The sequence below is a fragment of the Sus scrofa genome, chromosome 9 (assembly GCF_054392235.1).
Source record: "Sus scrofa isolate SSC_HxYL_T2T_F1_AM1 chromosome 9, Sscrofa_HxYL_maternal_Yorkshire_Landrace_v2.0, whole genome shotgun sequence".
Classification (NCBI taxonomy): domain Eukaryota; kingdom Metazoa; phylum Chordata; class Mammalia; order Artiodactyla; family Suidae; genus Sus; species Sus scrofa.
In genome coordinates, this window is record NC_139391.1 from 128892314 (window position 1) to 128911092 (window position 18779).

Genomic DNA, 18779 nt, shown 5'->3' on the forward strand with positions numbered 1-18779 from the left:
TGGGTTATCCTGTGTCTCCCCTGATCAGGATTCACTCCCTAGATTTACTACTCAAGACCCCAGACAGTGTTGGAGAAACTTTTTGAGAGGTGAGTTTTAGGGGATAAAGGACACCTCTCTCTCTTAGTCTTTCCCATCTTTGTAGACAGTGCTACCCACACAGCTACTCAAGCCCAAACCTAGAAATCCTCTTCAATGCCTTACTGCCCTTGCCCAGATGGTCCTGTCCACTCACTCTCCCAACTAGACCCATTCCCAGATGGTCTTGTCCACTCACTCTCCCAACCAGACCCAGAATCCCTGCTCATCTCTCCTTCGTCATGACTCCCATCTTACCAAGGCACCATCATTTCTTACCTAAAACCCTATATAGTCCACCCTCTGTGGGACAGCCAGTGTGGTCTTTAAAACCTGTAAAAATTAGGTGACTGCCCTTCAAATTTGCCAATGGGTTGATACTTCATATAAAATCCAACCTCCTTATTCGAGCTTACAAAACATAGTAATAACTCAATAAATATCTCTTGAATACTCTTAAACATATTTTTAAAAAGGTCTGAAAAACATATGCCAAGCTGCAGTTTTCTTAGCTATTAATTTGCTCTATGGCATCTTTTATAACCGAGAACAAGGTTATTTACACTTTGTGAAAAAGAAGAAAGAGCAGGAGAGGGGATGAGGAGGGGAAGAAGAAGAAATGAAGGATATTTCCAGATAAATTCCACTCAAGGAGCTCCCATCATGGCGCAGCAGAAATGCATCCAACTAGTAACCATGAGGTCGCAGGTTTGATCCCTGGCCTCATTCAGTGGGTTAAGGATCCAGCATTGCTGTGGCTGTGGTGTAGGCTGGCAGCTGTAGCTCCAATTTGACCCCTAGCCTGGGAAAAGCCAAAAAAAAAAAAAATCCACTATAATGACCAATTATTATTATTATTATTATTATTATTATTACTATTTTCCCCTTCTAAGTCAAATAGAGTCTTGCTTACTTGCCTTGCAAGAGGTTACCAGCAAGAAAGAGAACAGAAAAGATACCTTACTTTCCAGCTTTCTTTTTTTTTTTCCAAAGAGCAAAACCTATTGAGGGGAAAAGAGTCTGATGAAATCAAAAGGGCCCCAGAAGGACAGTGGGATGGGAATTTCCATCTAAGAGAATGAAAGGGCCCTGGGTTAGAGTAAGAGAGAGACTGAAGGGACCTTGGAGAAAAAGGACATATGCAGCCTAGGCCAAGCTGCAAGGCTGCGTTCTTACCCTAGGTTCCCAGATTCCTCATGGGTTTCAGGGCCCCAAGAGCCAACGGGATCCTGTGGGCTCAAGAAGCAGCAGTCTCAGTGGAACCAGCATGGATAACTGTCCAATACAACATGCTGGCCCTGCCTGAGGCCGTAGAATCTTGGCACAGCTCGTGGGGAGTAAGAGAGGTTAGCCTAGAATGACAGAGGTTAAATTTCCTGTCAGTCCAAGAGGCTGGTATCCAGAGTCAAAATTAAGTTGATTTATAGAAACAAAGGAAATGCCATATTTCTTAGATAGCTTTATTTGTGTCCTGCGATTTATACCCACTATCTCCTTGTACGAAAATGTGCAAAGGATTTGTCACCTTCGTAATTAGTTCTGATGCAATGCCATTACTATGATAATGTCACTCTTACTCACATGCATTCCAATGTGCTTTCCTGGAGCAGGGAGGTGGAAGAAAAGGGGGATGGATTATGCAGAATGCTGGTGTTGTCCCAGAGAACGTATTTCATGCATACATATTAGCTGGCATACCATTTCATTGAGCAAAGAGCTGAGAACTGTTGTTTTTCGCCTGTCTCATTCCGACTCAATTACTGTTGGTTGTTTGCATGGACACTATAGTGTCCATGAGGATGCAGGTTTGATCCCTGGCCTCACTCAGTGAGTTAAGGATCTGGTGTTGCCACAAGCCACGGGGTAGGTCACAGATGCTGCTCGGATCTGGTGTTGCTGCAGCTGTGGTGTAGGCTTCATCTGGAGGCCTAATTCGACCCCTAGCCTGGGAACTTCCTTATCCCACAGGTGCGGCCCTAAAAAAAGAACCCCAAACAGAAGGAGATGACCCGGCATAGCAGGTTCTGGACAAAGACAATCTAGGACGGACCTAGCTTTGCCAGTTCATTTTTATTTTTATCTTTTTTTTTTTTTTTTTTTTTTTGCTTTTTTAGGGCCCCACCTGTGGCATATGGAGGTTCCCAGGCTAGGGGTAGAATCAGAGCTACAGCTGCCAGCCTACACCACAGCCACAGCAATGCCAGATCCACCAGATCCGAGCTGCGTCTGCCACCTACACCACAGCTCACGGCAATACCAGATCCTTAACCCGCTGAGCAAGGTCAGGGATCAAACCAGGTACTCCACGGTTCTTAGTCGGATTCCTTTCCTCCGTGCCACAAAGGGAACTCCAAGCTTTGCCAGTTCAATGAACTAATCCCTCTGTTTTCTCATCTGGAGGTAATAATACTCTTACTTCATGGGGTTATCATGAGGATTAAATGTGCTAATAATTTTAAGGTGGTTATTTAGCACAGTGCCTGTCAAGTGGTGCGTTCTATTAATGATAACTGTTATTACGAGCGTTTACTACAGTAGGCACTTGAAAAAAGCTGAATGAATGACCTATCCTCCAGCATATTTAGAACAGAAAATGACCCAAGAAATATGGAACTGGCCAGCACTCGTTTCAGTGCTGCTGTAGGCCAAGTACTGCCACATTTAGTTTTGCTGCTAAAGCACACATTGGGTATTTGTCACCTATCCAGAGGGGGGATGAAACACTGCAAGGGACATGCTATCTCACTGGTGATCAATAGCTGATGTTGGCGAGAATTTCAGCCATGACCAGGAATACACTTGGTGGTTATGCCCAATCATTTTTCTCCCAGAAGTGCTATCTTCCGGGGGAATCAATCTCGCAATTCTAGCCTCAAGTAGCATTAGAATAAATCGATTTGGGGAATAATGGGAAATCAAGAAATGTGTACCCTTCTGCTGGCGATGTATTTAAAAACCCTCAGCCAACGACTCAGCAGGGTGAACAGTTGGACAGCAGCCATTTAAAAACATTCAGATTTTAAGAAATGGTGTTGACAAATTCTTTTCCTAATAGCCTCTAGAAAAACCTTTGCGGTGAAAGAAAAATGATGCACATGTGATCAGCGGCTGTGTTCCTTTCCCACCGAAACGTAAAACAAAATCACAAACACGCCACGTTCTCTCCTGTCTTTGGGCCTTTCACCCATGCTGTTCCCTCAGCCCAGAATGTCATCCACGCACACCCCTTCCAAACACCCCCATAATCCTAGCAAATCAGGGGTTAAGGACACAGAGTAAAATCCCTAGTAGGTGACATTGAACATGTCATTTACCTTCTCTATGACTCAGGTTCCTGTGGGGATGATAACTGTACCATCCTTGTAGGGCTTTCGGAAAATTAAATAGGTTAATACATGGAAAATGCTTAGACTAGGACAGTTCATAGGCGGTAAGCACTACATAACTGGTGTCATTCTTGTCCTTCGCATCCTAGCGGCAGCTTTGAACCCTTGTAAAGGTGCTTCCATTCCCCTAAGCAGAGTTAACGCACCTCCTCCTCCAGGCCTGCACTTCTCTCTACTGAAGTATGTGTTGCCTTCGATGACAATCTCCAGTGTGTGTGTCTGCCTCGCCGGTCTGCAAAAATATGAGGAATGCAAATGCTATCATTAACCCTGGGAGTCTTCGAGCCTTTCAACTGAGCCATGAACATGATAGATGCACAATAAATATTTGGTTAACATATGAATGCATTCATTAAATGCTATTTAAGCTTTCCAAGCTTCCCTGCAGTCGGTATGTTCCCCTCCTTGCATCAAACTGTGGAAGGATTGTTGTGCTGTGACTGCCTCGAAAGTCAAATGAGGTAAGGTTTTGAACTGTCTCAGAGTGGGTATGATAATCACTGTATCATAAAAATTCATTCTTAACACCATTAACAGAATGGATTAATGTTATTACCAAGATGGCAGAATGACTTGGCCCAGAACGTGTTATCTCTAGAGATGAGACTTAAAGCTCAGGAAGCTCTAAAGCACTGCATCCCCCCAGCATTTCTGGGACATGGGACAAATTCCAGGCAGCGATGTAGGAGTGGTTAGTTGCAGCCAATCTGCAAGTGGAGCAGGACCTTGGCAGGCATGTGATCCAGGGGGACACCGAAAATAGCAAGCCCATGGAAGGCCAAGGGAATTTCCTCCTGTGAAAGTGAGAAGGCGATGATGAAATAAGGAGCTTCCTGGCAGTGAAAAGAAACATCCTGTTTGAGTTGGATGGCAAGAGAGAAACCCGGGAAGGTTCTGGCCACCCTGGGAAGGCTGTGTGGAGCACTGGGGAAAACACCAGATTTGGAATCAAAAGAATCCAATCTCTGTTCTTCGTGGGATGGGCTTTCCCCTCTTCGAAATGGGGATCAAATGAAGAAAACTGGAGAAGCGCTGCATCAATGTAAGAAATGATTCTATATTGCTGGAAAAGTCCCCTCCCACAGGAACTCACGGAATGGGCTCCCACCCTCACAGAAACCTCTCCATCATGCTAGGGGTAGAAAGAAATGTTTCCGCCTCCAATTCACTTAAATGAGCAACTTTTTAAAAAAATGTAGAGGGACGAGAAGCTTAAAGGTTTTAAAGGTTTTGCCTTGGGAAAAAATGTACTAGGAGTCTCCTTTGGGGGCCACTACAAAATACATGAAACCATCCAGTATGATTTATGGCCTATGTAGAATTTTTTTAACCTTAAGGGCAAACATTTACGATGCAAAATGCCAGGATGCACACTGGGAGCTGCCTGCCTCTAGGTAGCAAGAACTTATTTTCCAACTTCATGTTTTGTGATACCACATTGGCAAGGTAAAATTAGCCACGGTGGATGGCTTTAACCCTAGAAGTTGATAAATTCTATAAATTCGTTGTTGGGGTTTTTTTCCGCTCCAAAACCTGGCTCACTAGCACACCACTGACAGAGCCCCAAAGGACTCAAGACTCCCCCCAGCCATCATGCTCCACTCCAAATGCTACAAAAAGGAAACTGCAGGAGTTCCTGTTGTGATGCAATGGGATCCATGGCGTCTCTGCAGCTCTGGGATGCAGGTTTGATCCCTGGCCTGGCACAGCAGGTTAAAGCATTGCCACAATGGCTTAGGTTTGGGTCTGATCCCTAGCCCAGAAACTCTGTATGCCACAGGGTGGCCAAAAAGAATAAAAAAAATAAAAAGGAAACTGCAGCCACACACACAAATACTAGATGGGGATATAATACTGTGAGGATAGAAAAACAAAAACATAATGAAAACCCCTAGTATATCAACTATACATGCCTATCACATGAGATTCTGGCAATGAGATGTCTTGAGGTTTTTTTTAACTGAGAGTAACTGTAATATGGCAGAGAATTTTGAATTAGCCTTATCTCCATATACTCAAATTCATACTTCAAATGAATATAATCCAAAGACATATTACAGGAGATCCCTGGTGGCCTAGAGAGTTAAGGATCCAGTGTTGCCTCTGTTGTGGCTCTGGTTACTGCTGCGGTTACTGCGTTTGATCCCTGACCCAGGAACGTCCACATGCAAAAAAAAAAAGAAAGAAAGAAAAGACATATTACATATTCAAACATCTCAATTGCACAATGAGGGTGATAGAATGGTGGAGTAAATAACTTATCAAAATAGGTGATCTGTCATTTATCCCATGGAACCAATAATATAGTGTTGTATCTATGACCTTTCAATACGCAGCAGTCAATGAAAGCATAGTCTGTTTTCTCTTACATGTTGTATCCATTCTCTTAAAGTTTAGGTGGACTGTTCCTTTTCTTCTAGAACACCAAACATTATGCTATGTTTCCAAGGCAGGTGCTTGTGACAAGAGAAGAAAATAATGCCTTGCCTGTGTAAAGTTCTCAGTGTCTCTCAGAGGTCGTTCTCACATGCAGTCTTCAACTGACTCTCATACACGCTCTCTAGAGTGAGGTGCACTCAGTTTCAGGCGAGGAGGAAAATGATCCTCACGCTAAGAAGAGTAGTGGACTCTGCAGCCTATGGTCCTTATGGCTGCTGGACGTGGGACACTGACTCAGAGCCACCAACACCACTGCCACTAGAATGACTATGGAAGGGGAACAGAACCTGCCACCCCAAAGTGTGTCTCTTTAGACTTTGATTCAGAAGTAAGTAACAAAGAGAGCAGCTCTGCACGGGCATTCCATCTTTGCCTTTTTGCTGGTGAGGGGAAAGCAGAGGTGGCAGCAGCGGTGGTAGCTATTTCCCAGAGATTGCAATGGTTGTAGTTCTGATGCAGAAGCAGCAGCTGTGGAGCAGCTGCAATTTTCCATTAGGTCTGCAGCTTGGTCTGGGGTATTGTTCCTCAAGGCTTACCTTCAAGCCCAGTTTTCCAGTCCACTCAACAGTTCTGTGATCCACCCAATCCTTTTTAAATAAAATGCTTTTCCACTTATTCAACAAGAGTCAGCTTTTTCTGCTAGAGAACTCTAACACAAGAACACTAATACAATTATTTTTCTATTTCTCGGGTGTGGAGATTGAGGCTTTAAGAGGTTAAATTGCTCAAGATCACCAAGTTAGTCAATGACAGAGCAAGGAGTTAAACCAGGACTGTCATAATCCAAAACCCAAATTGTAAACCAGAAGAGGTACAGCACAAGGACATAAAACTGATGAATCAGAGTTGAGTTGCTGTTGTGTTTTGTTTTTTTTTTTTTTTTACAGTTAGAATAAATGATAGAAATATCTAGTTCTAACCTAAAGTTCTGAGAAATAAGGTGTAAAAGCAGAGACCACAATCCAAATCTTCTGATCTGATGTGCTTTCCACGGTACCTCTCATCCTCAGAATCCTGTCACATTTTTATCTTATACATTTTGAGATGAATTTTTAAGTGCAGTTGAGTTCCAGACTAATACACAGAGAGGCTGTTACCACTGTTTCTTGATTCCACACATTCCTTCTATATCCAATGTCCATTTTACCCAAGTATATACTTTGGTAGTTCTTTCAACAAGAGTCTGTTTTTTAAATTATTTGTCATTAAATGCCTTTATTTTCCCTCATTCTTGAATGATAATTCAGTTAGATATCGATTTCTAGGTTGAACATCATTTGTCATCAAAAAGAGATTAATATGGGAGTTCCCAATGTGGCTCAGCTGAAATGCACCATGAGGATGTGGGTTCGATCCCTGGCCCCGCTTAGCGGGTTAAGGATCCATTGTTGCCGTGAGCTGTGGTGTAGGCCACAGATGTGGCTCAGATTCCACATTGCTGTGGCTGTGGTGTAGGCCAACAGCTGTAGCTCTGATTAGAGCCCTAGCCTGGAAACTTCCATATGCCCAGGGTACGGCCCTAAAAAACAAAAAAATAAAAATAAAAAAGGGATGGATAGGGATAGAACCTCTCCTTTCCTCTCTAATGGCTCTGTGATATGGGAAGTGATGGCTGTATCTTCTGTATAGTGCTTTTAAGGAAACGGGCAGGCGTGACCCTACCCTTCCCTACTTAGGATGCGGACCTGAGGTCCAGAGCTAAAGAAGCCACACACTGAAAATAGCAGCCACTTTACCAGCCCTTGACATCTAGACTCCTATATGGAAGAGGAATAAATTTCTATGTTTTAAAGGGTCTTTTTTTTTTAAAGCAGCTCCTATTGTATCCTAACAATTGTACCTCTGTTCTCTCCACTTTTCCTTGTGCCTTCTTGTGTGTGTGTGTGTGTGTGTGTGTGTGTGCACATGCTCTCATGACCTTCTCACTCACCTCCATCTCTCCTATTCATGTCCATGTTTTTCTCCCTCATTATTTCTCTGTGCTGCATTCAGGGTGATGGTCTCAGTTCTTTCTTCCAGTTCATTTGTCTCCTCGGAGGTCCGATGTGCTATTTAATATGTCCCTTTGAGTTTCTAATGTCAACAAATTTTTAATTTCTATACTTCCCTTTGGGTCTTTTCAAAGAAACCTACCCTTTTTTTTCAAAATAAACTACTCTTTCATTCTATTCTTTTATTTCTCTGGCATTTGAAAGAAAATTTATTTCACAATTTTTTAAGGTTAGCTCAGTTCTTAAGTTGCTAATTTTCCTGTTTGCTTTATCTTCCAGTGGCCCTCCAGGGTGATTCATTCATCCACTGGGTTTTATTAAGACTGCACCTTCAGCAGGGCTGGTTATTCCAAAGGATACCTGCACGTTTAAGTTCCAGAAATACCCCCAACACATTAGTTTGTTTCTTTTTTTTTTTTTTTTTTTTTTTTTGTCTTTTTGCTATTTCTTGGGCTGCTCCTGCGGCATGTGGAGGTTCCCAGGCTAGGGATCGAATTGGAGCTGTAGCCACCGGCCTACACCAGAGCCACAGCAATGTGGGATCCGAGCCACGTCTGCAACCTACACCACAGCTCACGGCAACGCCGGATCATTAACCCACTGAGCAAGGGCAGGGACCGAACCCACAACCTCATGGTTCCTAGTCGGATTCGTTAACCACTGCGCCACGACGGGAACTCCTTTCTTTTTTTTTTTTTTTTTTTTGACATTAGTTTGTTTCTGATGAATTCCTGAGGGTTCAAAGGTCCTGGACCAGTTTTTATAGTAATTTCTCAGGTTGAGATTTCTATGTCCCATAGGTTGTACCAATCTGAATCCTACCTTTTTTCATGGTTAAGGACTATTCCCATCCATGGCCCCAGACCAACTACAAACTTCCTTCCTGCTTCTTCACAAGCATCGTTAATAGGGTTTTTTGTTTGTATGTTTGTTTGTTTGTTTTTAGGGTTGCACCTACGGCATGTGGAGGTTCCCAGGCTAGGGGTCCAATTGGAGCTATAGCTGCCGGCCTATGCCACAGCCACAGCAATGCAGGATCAGAGCTGCGTCTGTGACCTACACCACAGCTCATGGCAACGCCAGATCCTCAACCCATTGAACAAGGCCAGGGATTGAACCTGCATCCTCACGGATCCTAGTCAGATGTGTTTCTGCTGAGCCACGATGGGAACTCCCTTCGTTAATGTTTTCTCTAGACTCTTCTTCATGGATGAGGCACCACTCCTAGGCCCCAGGACTTATTGATGGAACTCCATCACAGGGGTACCAGCCAAAAGACGGAACACTCATTAAATCTGAATTTCAGATAAACGTTTTTTAGTTTAAGTCTGTCCCATTCAATTTGGGGACCATATTCATACTAAAAAAAAATTCACTCTTATGGGTAATGCAGCTATAACTGGGCATTCAGTATTTTTCTTTGCTAACTGCGACAAGCCTAGTCCCAGTGTCCTGCCTAAACCTGGCCTGAGGTCACACATCTGGTCTTTACATGACCTTCAGCCCCCAGGCCCCAGATGCCACATGCAGGCCCAACAATGTTAGCTACAGGTATCACATGGGCTCTGAGTCCCTTTTTCATGCTGAGCACTGGACTTTTTACTATATTGGTTGCACATATTTTTAATGGCTCCCACATTTCATCTAGGCTTTCTCTGTGCCAGCCGTGGGACAAAAGGCTTGTGGGTGTTAGTTGTCCACCATTTTTCCTGCCACGTGGCGCTCATCGTCCACCTGAGCGCTGTGTGATGCTATCCAACAGAAAGCCTGGAGCACAGGGGGTTCACTCACCCCAATTCATGGGAAGACAAAGGAATGTGCAGGGACAAGTTCTCACTTGTACCCCAGAGATGCTGCCCGCTCAGCAAAGGGAATTTTTCCTGCAGGATGGCCTCTTCAAAGACAGGCCAACATGCCCCAGTTTTAGCTAAGGTTTGACGTCCCCCACACCTGGAATCCAAGGATTTCCTCTATATTTGGGAAGCATAGAAAAGGAAGTAAGATTCTGACTTTGCTGTGTTTTACTTTCACGGGGCCAACTGAAGATGAAAAGCCGGATGGTGAGGTAAAAATAGAAAATTATTAACTAAAAGGGGTTCAAACAAGTATATTTTAAGACCTTAAATGAGCCAAAACCTAAAAAATGTAAGACACCAAGTCATCGGGTGAGAAAATAAAAGTACTTTTGTATTGAAATGTTTCAGAAAAAGGTCCCTTTCAAACCAGTTCCAAATCAAGTTCTCGGAATTGAAAAAGAGTATTTTGTTTCACGTTAGACGTGGAAAATCCTGCGGACTAAACATTCCAAAATCCGTTCCAGATATTTTCTGCTTTTTTTCAGTAATTCCACATCTTCCACGTGGTTTCACAGCACAGCTTAATTTGGTTTTGACCCCACATTCACTAAAGAGTTCAAATTGAAGCTTCTGAATCTCCGAATGAAGTTTTACTTTCTGTTCTTGTATTCTATGTGTTCAAGATAAGCATTTAAAATATGCTGCTGGGGGGTGGGGTGGGGGGAGTGAGTGGGAGGGATCGAGAGCTTGGGGCTAAGAGATGCAAACTATTGCTCTTGGAGTGGATTTACAATGAGATCCTGCTGTGTAGCACTGAGAACTATGTCTTGATACTTCTATCACGACACAACAATGGGAGCAAAAAGTATGTATATATGTATGTGTAACTTGGTCCCCATGTTGTACAGCGGAAAAAATTTAAAATAAATAAATAAATAAATAAATTTATTAATTTAATTAAATATAATACAGCCACCTCGCACCAGTCAGAATGGCCATCCACAATAACAAGTGCTGGAGGGGGTGTGGAGAAAAGAGAACCCTCCTGCACTGTTGGTGGGAATGTGAATTGGTGCAACCACTATGGAGAACAGTATGGAGGCACCTTAGAAAACTATACATAGAATTACCATATGACCCAGCAATCCCATTCTTGGGCACTCAGATAAAACTTTCCTTGAAAAGACACATGCACCTGCAAGTTCACTGCAGCTCTATTCACAATAGCCAAGACATGGAAACCACCCAAATGTCCATTGACAGATGATTGGATTAAGAAGATGTGGTATATATACACAACGGAGTGCTGCTCAGCCATAAAAAAGAACAAAATAATGCCATTTGCAGCAACATGAATGGAACTAGAGACTCTCATTCTTGGTGAAGTAAGTCAGAAAGAGAAAGACAAATGCCACACGCTATCACTTATATCTGGAATCCAATATATGGCACAAATGAATCTTTCCACAGAAAAGAAAACCATGAACTTGGAGAATAGATATGTGGTTGCCAAGGGGAGGGGGGAGGGAGTGGGATGGATTGGGAGTTTGGGGTTAATAGATGCAGACTATTGCCTTTGGAATGGATTAGCAATGAGATCCTGCTGTGTAGCACTGGGAACTATGTCTGGTCACTTATGATAATGTGAGAAAAAAGGATGTATACATGTATGTGTGACTGGGTCATCATGCTGCACAGTAGAAAAAAAATAATATATATTGGGGAAATTTTTTTAAAAAGTTAAAATATAATACAGGAACTCCCATCGTGGCACGGCGGAAACGAATCTGACTGGTATCCATGAGGATGTGGATTCAATCTGTGGCCTCGCTCAGTGGGTTGGGATCCCGAATTGCTGTGTCTGTGGCTGGCAGCTGTAGCTCCAATTCGACCCCTAGCCTGGGAACCTCCATATGCTGCAGGTGGGGTCCTAAAAAAAAAGCTTCAAAAAAATAAAGAATTCTTTTAAAGAATACATATACTTTATAAATATATGCTTTTTTAAAGTATATATAAAAATATATAAAAGTACCTTCTAAAAGTATATATACTTTTAAAAGAATCTATATATTTTACATTTATAGACATAAAATATAGATATTCTTTGCTGTACACCTGAAGCTAACATAACATTGTAAAGTAACTATACTTCAACAAAAATAATGGTTATTGAATATTAAAATTTATGTTGTGTGTTAAAAAACGTGCATAACTCCCAAACATCTCCTCCTTTACGTGAGTTCCAGAAATAAGGTGTACATTCTGCTAAACAGGAGCTGTTTATAATTCAGAGGAGAATGGACTAATGCTTCCGATACTTGTCTCTCAGCCCAGAGCTTCTTTGTTGCGTGAGTTCTTCAGTTCTAACCCATCTCCAACCTTAGCTCCAGCCCCAGCTCCTAAGTCTGCAAGAATCCCCGGAGGATACATCTGTCCATGCTAAGAAAATTCCCTGTATGACAATTCAAGGTATGACTCCTCAAACTCTCAAACCAGATAAAGTCAGAGGCCCACAGGATTTTAATACATGTCTTCTACCTAGTGAAACCATATAGCTTGGGGAGTTCCCGCCATGGTGCAGTGGTTAACGAATCCGACTGGGAACCATGAGGTTGCGGGTTCGATCCCTGCCCTTGCTTAGTGGGTTAAGAATCTGGTGTTGCCGTGAGCTGTGGTGTGGTTCGCAGACGCTGCTCGGATCCCGCGTTGCTGTGGCTCTGGCGTAGGCCAATGGCTACAGCTCCAATTCGATCCCTAGCCTGGGAGCCTCCATATGCCGCGGGAGTGACCCAAGAAAAGGCAAAAAAAAAAAAAACCATATAGCTTGGGAAACAGGTGGAAATCACACCAAAGTATAAAGAAGTGGAAATCCCATCCCATATATCTTCACCACTCAGCAAGGTTTTTCTACATAAGGCATATTTTAAGCAAAAATGAATTCATGGAGTTCCCGTCGTGGCGCAGTGGTTAACGAATCCGACTAGGAACCATGAGGTTGCGGGTTCGGTCCCTGCCCTTGCTCAGTGGGTTAAGGATCCGGCGTTGCCGTGAGCTGTGGTGCAGGTTGCAGACGCAGCTCGGATCGTGCGTTGCTGTGGCTCTCGCGTAGGCCGGCAGCTACAGCTCTGATTCGACCCCTAGCCTGGGAACCTCCACATGTCGCAGAAGCGGCCCAAAGAAATAGCAAAAAAAAAAAAAAAAAGAATTCATACGCTACAAGTTTTAGAATTTTTTTTCACTTCCCTACATATTGCGACTATTTTCCACCATATTAAATATTTTTTCTACAGCAGCATTTTAATGACTACACGTTCCGTTTTCTAAATAGGCGTTAATGTATTTCATCAGTCCTTTACTTGAGGGCTTTTAGATTATCCCCAGTGTCTCTCCCCTCTGTGATGATTATCCTTGAAGAGAAGTTATTCTTGCAGCCAGTCGTGATGACTTCCTTGAGATAAATTCTCAGAGGGGAAACTAATAAGCACTTTTCAAGGCTTGAGGTAGACATTGCCAAATTACCTCGCGACAGGTTTATCAGTCCCACCCCTTGGTATTCAAGAGTATCTGCTTACTTGCTTTAAGGAATCTTGCATCAACTAGTAAGAGATTATCTGTTATGCAAAAGTCCTCTTCATTAATGAAATTTCTTTGGACAATGACCTCTCCCAGTACACGTAAAACATTATTCAATTTAAAACAGACTTTAAGTTTCTGTGGAAATTTTCTGTCATGCAATTAACAAAGAGAATAAAGCATTTCTCTATTTGATTTTTTTTTTTTTTTTAAATAGAGAAAGCCACCTGTCAAAGAACCCTCTTTCGGTCATTATCCAGACGAAGAGGAGACACCATGGAACAGCACAGCTATTCTGCTCTTAATCCATCTTCTACTTCATATTCAGCTTCCCATCATGCACTGGATAAACACGGCAGCCTGACATGATGAGAAGCCTTCCCTGAAGACTACAGCCCACACTCACCCAACCCTTCACTGTACTCCTATTATACTTATTGTCTGTACCACACAATTAGCACTTTATTATATACTGTCTTGTTCTCTAATTGCCTACACCACACAATTTAGCACTTTCTTACATTCTGTCAGATTCTGTAATTGTGTCATGTATTTTTGTCTTGTCTCACCGCGTAGATTACAAGTGCCTGGGTGGCAGGGACCCTGTCTGGTCTTGCCTTGGCACTTCCCACCCCACCAAACACTGTTCCAAGAACCTCAAAGTGAGTCTTCCACAAATGCCGACTGGTGTACTGGCTGGTGGGTGGGTTGGGAGGCGGCCTGATTTTCTGATGGGCTTTCAGCCAGCATCTGAGTTATTTTGAGCTTGGAGTAGAAAACAGAGAAGGCGCTGGGTAACAGAACACCGGGGACCGGGGTCATTCCAGCCACTACCCTTCAATCCAAGCTGCCTCGTCACCTTTCTCTCTCCCTAAGTCTCTCGATGCATGTTAGAACAGGGAAACCAAAACATGTCACCAGACAACACCGTTTTTAAAACTGCATGCAAAGTACATGTTTTGCATCTGTAGATTTTACATTGTAATACTCTCCCCCTGGGCGGGTATTGCCATGTAGAGGAAAGAGGTCATGCTTTCGAATCAGAGCAACTTCTTACCACCTATATGATCATTAACAAATTGTTAAACTCCCCCTGCCCCGAAATTAAACTCTCATTCCTCATCTCTGAAACTATTCCAAGGACTCTAATTATCTGTGATATAACTACTGAGTGCCCCTAAACCTGCTGGAATAGTCTTACTTTTTCTCAATTCCTGCAAATGCCATGCCTTTAAGTAAATGTTAAGTATTATTATTATTATTATTATTATCATAATAAATATAATGAGTACCTCTGTCTGTCTCACACGCTAGTCAAAGAGTGCCTCAGCGGTGATTCACAGGTTTGCTTTTCAGAGAACAAAGTCAGGTAGCTTTATCATTTTTTATCTTTGTTGAAGAATCATTTACACTTGGGTCTATCACATGACATCAGACTTATTCAAGTAAATAATAAGCAAAGAAACACCCGATACCCAGCATTAACAAATCCATGTCTCTGTCTGGCACTTTCCCCTCCGCTAGAAACACGGAGGTGAATGGAGCACTGAGTGAACCGTATTCCTCTGAATTAGCAGTGATACAAATAAAATGTTCTGTCCCTGTGTGTCATCTGCTTTCCCCCCCTTCTGATCAATGTTTGGCCATACTGTACCCTTTCCTGTTTTTGTCTTTGTTGTTTCGATTGGCAGGTACATGATCAACTGTAACTAGCCCAATAGTTGTTTAACGTGCTATTCTCTCAAAACGAGATCAGTGTAAGCTCTCCAAGTGCTGCTCCAACCCTGATCTTCTCCACCCCTGAGAACCCAAGGAGCCTAAAGAGCTGTCAACAGCTACTGTGTAGGATAGGGGATGCCCTTCAGAATAGCTTTCCTCCCTCCGTCTGGGTTGCCTGAGTATCCTTTCGGCAAAGACGGGCTTTTCCTTTTGTGTGTCTGTGCAAAATGACTGTGTTCGATTATCCAAAGTATTTATCAAGTCTGCCATGTAACAGGCAGGGCCTGGGTGCTGGGGAGACAAAGATAGCTGGCACACAGATAGGAACTCACGCTCAAGGAACCCAGTCTGGTGGGAGAAGCAGACAGGCCAACAGACAGCCAGCACACAGTGAGATAAGTGTGAACAGAACATGTGTGGCCAGGCTGACAGTCTGAGCCCAGCGGTACCCACCACTGAGACCAACTTAGTCTGATAAGTCTAAGGGAGTAGTTGGCCTGGTTAGGAGCTGATTAGACTGAGGGAAGGGATGGCTTGAAGACAGTTTTGTGACAGCCTTAGGGTGGAGAAAGGACAGGAAGGAACAGTCCTGGGATGGGGTAAGGGGCATTGGCAAGGAAAAAATGTCTTGTCTCCAGCTCTGGATTCCTGCCTAAGCTCCATAGTCTTGGTGCCTGCAGATAGAGGGAGAGGGGCTCCATGAGACCCTGGCTACAAGGCACGCTGCTTTGGGGCCTGGGAGGAAAACTTGTGGCAAAGGAGAAAAGAAGGGGCTTCTCTCCCCATCTTTAGGCATCAGGACCAAGCATCTTTGGCTGACAATGGCTGGGACTGTGGCTGAAATGAAACAATGCCCCCTAGTGGCTTCACGGCAGGGGACACCCATCAGGAGTTTAAAGTCTGTTAACAGGAGAAGAAGGGAGGGAGCACCCTGGAGGTACCACCATGCCTCCCAGAAGTGGGGGAGACTTGGAGGGAGGGGCGTCCACTGCACAGGCGGGTGGAGGCACAAGCCAATGAGTGTGATGTGAGTTACTACCACCAAAATAATAACCATTACCAGCAGCGCTGATGCATAGGTAAAACCTCAGGAAACAGGTTCTACGTACACAAAATTGGTGTGAACATATGAAAAAAAGGGCTTCTTTTCCGGCCACAGGATGAAGCAGAGTGATGCTTCCACTAGCAGTAACGGAACTGAGGTCTGGTAGGTGGAGAGAGAAGAGGTCCAAGATAAGTAACGAAAGAGAACCAGACCCCAGCTCTGTGGACGGGGTGGGAGGGGGCTGGTGAAGACTGGGTGATGGCGGGAGGGAGTTGAGCCAGGCAGGCAGAGGGGCTTCCACGATGCTCTGGGTGGAGAGATTTCCAGCAAGAGCGAACCAAGGAAGGTGGCCCTGAGCTGTAGACAGACCGGAGTCAGGTGACTAGACAGAAAGGTCCAGAACCAAATTCTCAAAATGAGACATCTCCTGAACTGCACAAAATTCTTAGATAGAAGGTACATGGTTCAATGGAAACGACAAACACAAATTTCAAATAGTACTAAAAGACATGCTGAATTCACTCCCTCCTGCCCCCAATCCCCTTTTCCAGTCCGCCAGTTAAAATATTTAAGTATTTCCCCGGGTTGGTAAATAGCCCCTGTTTTCAAGCCCATAGAGGGTGGCCTCTCCAGAATTTCAATCGATCATTAAAGGGTTAAAGCTGAGAGACTAGGGGATCTCCAGCACCCCTCGAGGAGCTCAAAGGCCAGCAGCCAGCCCTGTTTGCCCACCCGAACCAGCTGTTAAATACAAGATACATCGCTGTTATCCTTCCAGATAACTTACCTGCATATACGGGTATATCACTACACACACCTTGACTTCTCTCAGTAGAGATGGAAGACCCGAATATTGTTCTGTGCTTTGCTTTTTATACCTACTTGGCCCACCTTTACATGTCTGACCCAATAGACCAAATATCTGTATGTATTTCAGAGCTAACATAATTTAACTAAAACTAAGATACCTATGTAAAAAAGAGAGAAAAACAAAAACAAACAAACAAACAAACAAAAACCAACTAAGATACCTAACCTAAGAAATGGAGCACAGGAATAGAATGAGACTTCGGAATAACTTATGGGAACTTCCCAATCAACCCAGGACAACTTGGCCAATGGGGACAGTGGAAATAACACTGAAAGCTGGAATCTGAGACTGCTGGTCCAGCATAGCAATGTCCCAATGACTTGGGTAGAAAGAATAAGGAGGGATAGGACCCACAAAATCTCCCCAAGGGCCCCTCCAGAGGCCAGCTGGGCTCCTGCCACTGCCACCAGCTGACAGGAGAAGCCTAAGCCTTCCTGAGCCTGAACTATTAGCACCTAAAGTCAGGTGTTACCCAGAATCAAACCAGGCTTGGGTTGAAGGAAACTAAATTTCAAATTGCACTTTCCTCAATGAATTCCTTCCAAGGTGTTTCCTTTCATTCACATGGGACATAAAATAAATTCTCTTCATAAAAGAGCTAAAATATATTTCTCCTAATTGTTCCATCTTCACTTCAAATGCTAAAAGAAAACACAGAGTTTTTAATTCATGAGGGAGAAAATACTTATAAGCTAAACGTGAACATGATTTTTAAGTCCTCTACGTATCGAAAAGTGAAAACCACAGGGTAAACCTCTTCTTATAGGCATCTTCATCTTCGAAATCCAAAGGACTAGTATTTAAGAGGAAAAAAACATAATTCTCCATGTCTAGTTTCAGTGTTCCTATATACCTTTAATTGTTTTAATATTCGTAAGAGTGACAAGGATCGAAGAAGAAGATTTAAAATTGAAGATGTCATCTGCACATGTTTGGGGGAAAGGAGGATGGGAAAATGGGAGAAGGAAAAGATAAGCTAATATTTTTACTGTTAACAGGTACTCCCAGAAATTTTCAGTCCAGGAAGGACTCATGAACAGAAAGTTAATTTCTGCTGATGGACTGCCACCTAGTGGTGAGTTTTTATCTTGTTCATAATATGAGCAGCTTTCATTTCTGAGCTTTGGGATGCTCATTTCTCCTTGAGATCCTTGAAGAATCTTAAAGACCATAGTCACATGCGTCCCGAAAGCCTAAGGTTCATGCACGCAATAGCTGGTGCAGGCTAAACATTCTTCAAAAGGATGTTTTGCCTCTGTAATTATCTGAATATTGTCAAAGAAGCTCTGCCAAGTAAAATTAATACTATCAACTTTGTCTTCTGTTTTCAACCTATGGCACCCTCATCCTTCACCCTTGCTAGTAGTCAAACGAGGCCCACATTTTCAAAGGGTTTTCTTACTCTTAGATGGTGACAAAACAAACTGTGCAACCTGCTGGCACATCAGTCTAGAGACAGACCAGAAAGAGGGTCCCCGTGTCAGCAACGAGGCAACGTTCCCCAGATTTAACCCATGCATTGCGGTCCTCTTTGTCAGCTTCTCGTGTCAGCTATTTTCCCATCCTCTCTGCTGATGCCATCCCTCTTAGCTACAAGAATCCCCACCATTGCGTCAACACTAGTCAACAGGAGGCAGCCTCCTCCCATCAGGGCTGAAGTCTGTGTTCAGGGCACAGAGTCAGCACACTGTCTCCATTATCAGCATCCACGCTGCATTCCATACTCTTTCACCTGCTCCCTGAGTGCTGGCCATGTAGCACCACGTTTAGCACGATACGTGTTCCAGGGACTGGAACAGAGAGACCACCGTCCTCAGGAAACTGACACACTAATTAGAAAACACACTAATAAGTTGTGATGAGAAGGAAAAGCATTGGGTG

At 43.5% G+C, this 18779-nt stretch overlaps 1 protein-coding gene across 27 annotated transcripts in view; it reads right to left on the minus strand.

The window, feature by feature from the left end:
• Positions 1–18779, minus strand: part of RGS8 (regulator of G protein signaling 8) — a 139967-nt gene that overhangs the window by 114685 nt on the left and 6503 nt on the right. For 12 of the 27 annotated variants that reach the window (XR_014816453.1, XR_014816457.1, XM_084977892.1 and 9 more), the window contains 2 exons: positions 3611–3696; positions 1255–1430 (listed from right to left, as the gene is read on the minus strand). The exons of 8 other annotated variants lie outside the window; for them this stretch is intronic. The gene's annotated coding sequence lies outside the window, so the exon portion shown is untranslated. The remainder of the gene's footprint in view (positions 1–1254; positions 1431–3610; positions 3697–18779) is intronic. 7 more of the 27 variants (XR_014816455.1, XR_014816459.1, XR_014816448.1 and 4 more) reach the window with 1 other exon arrangement.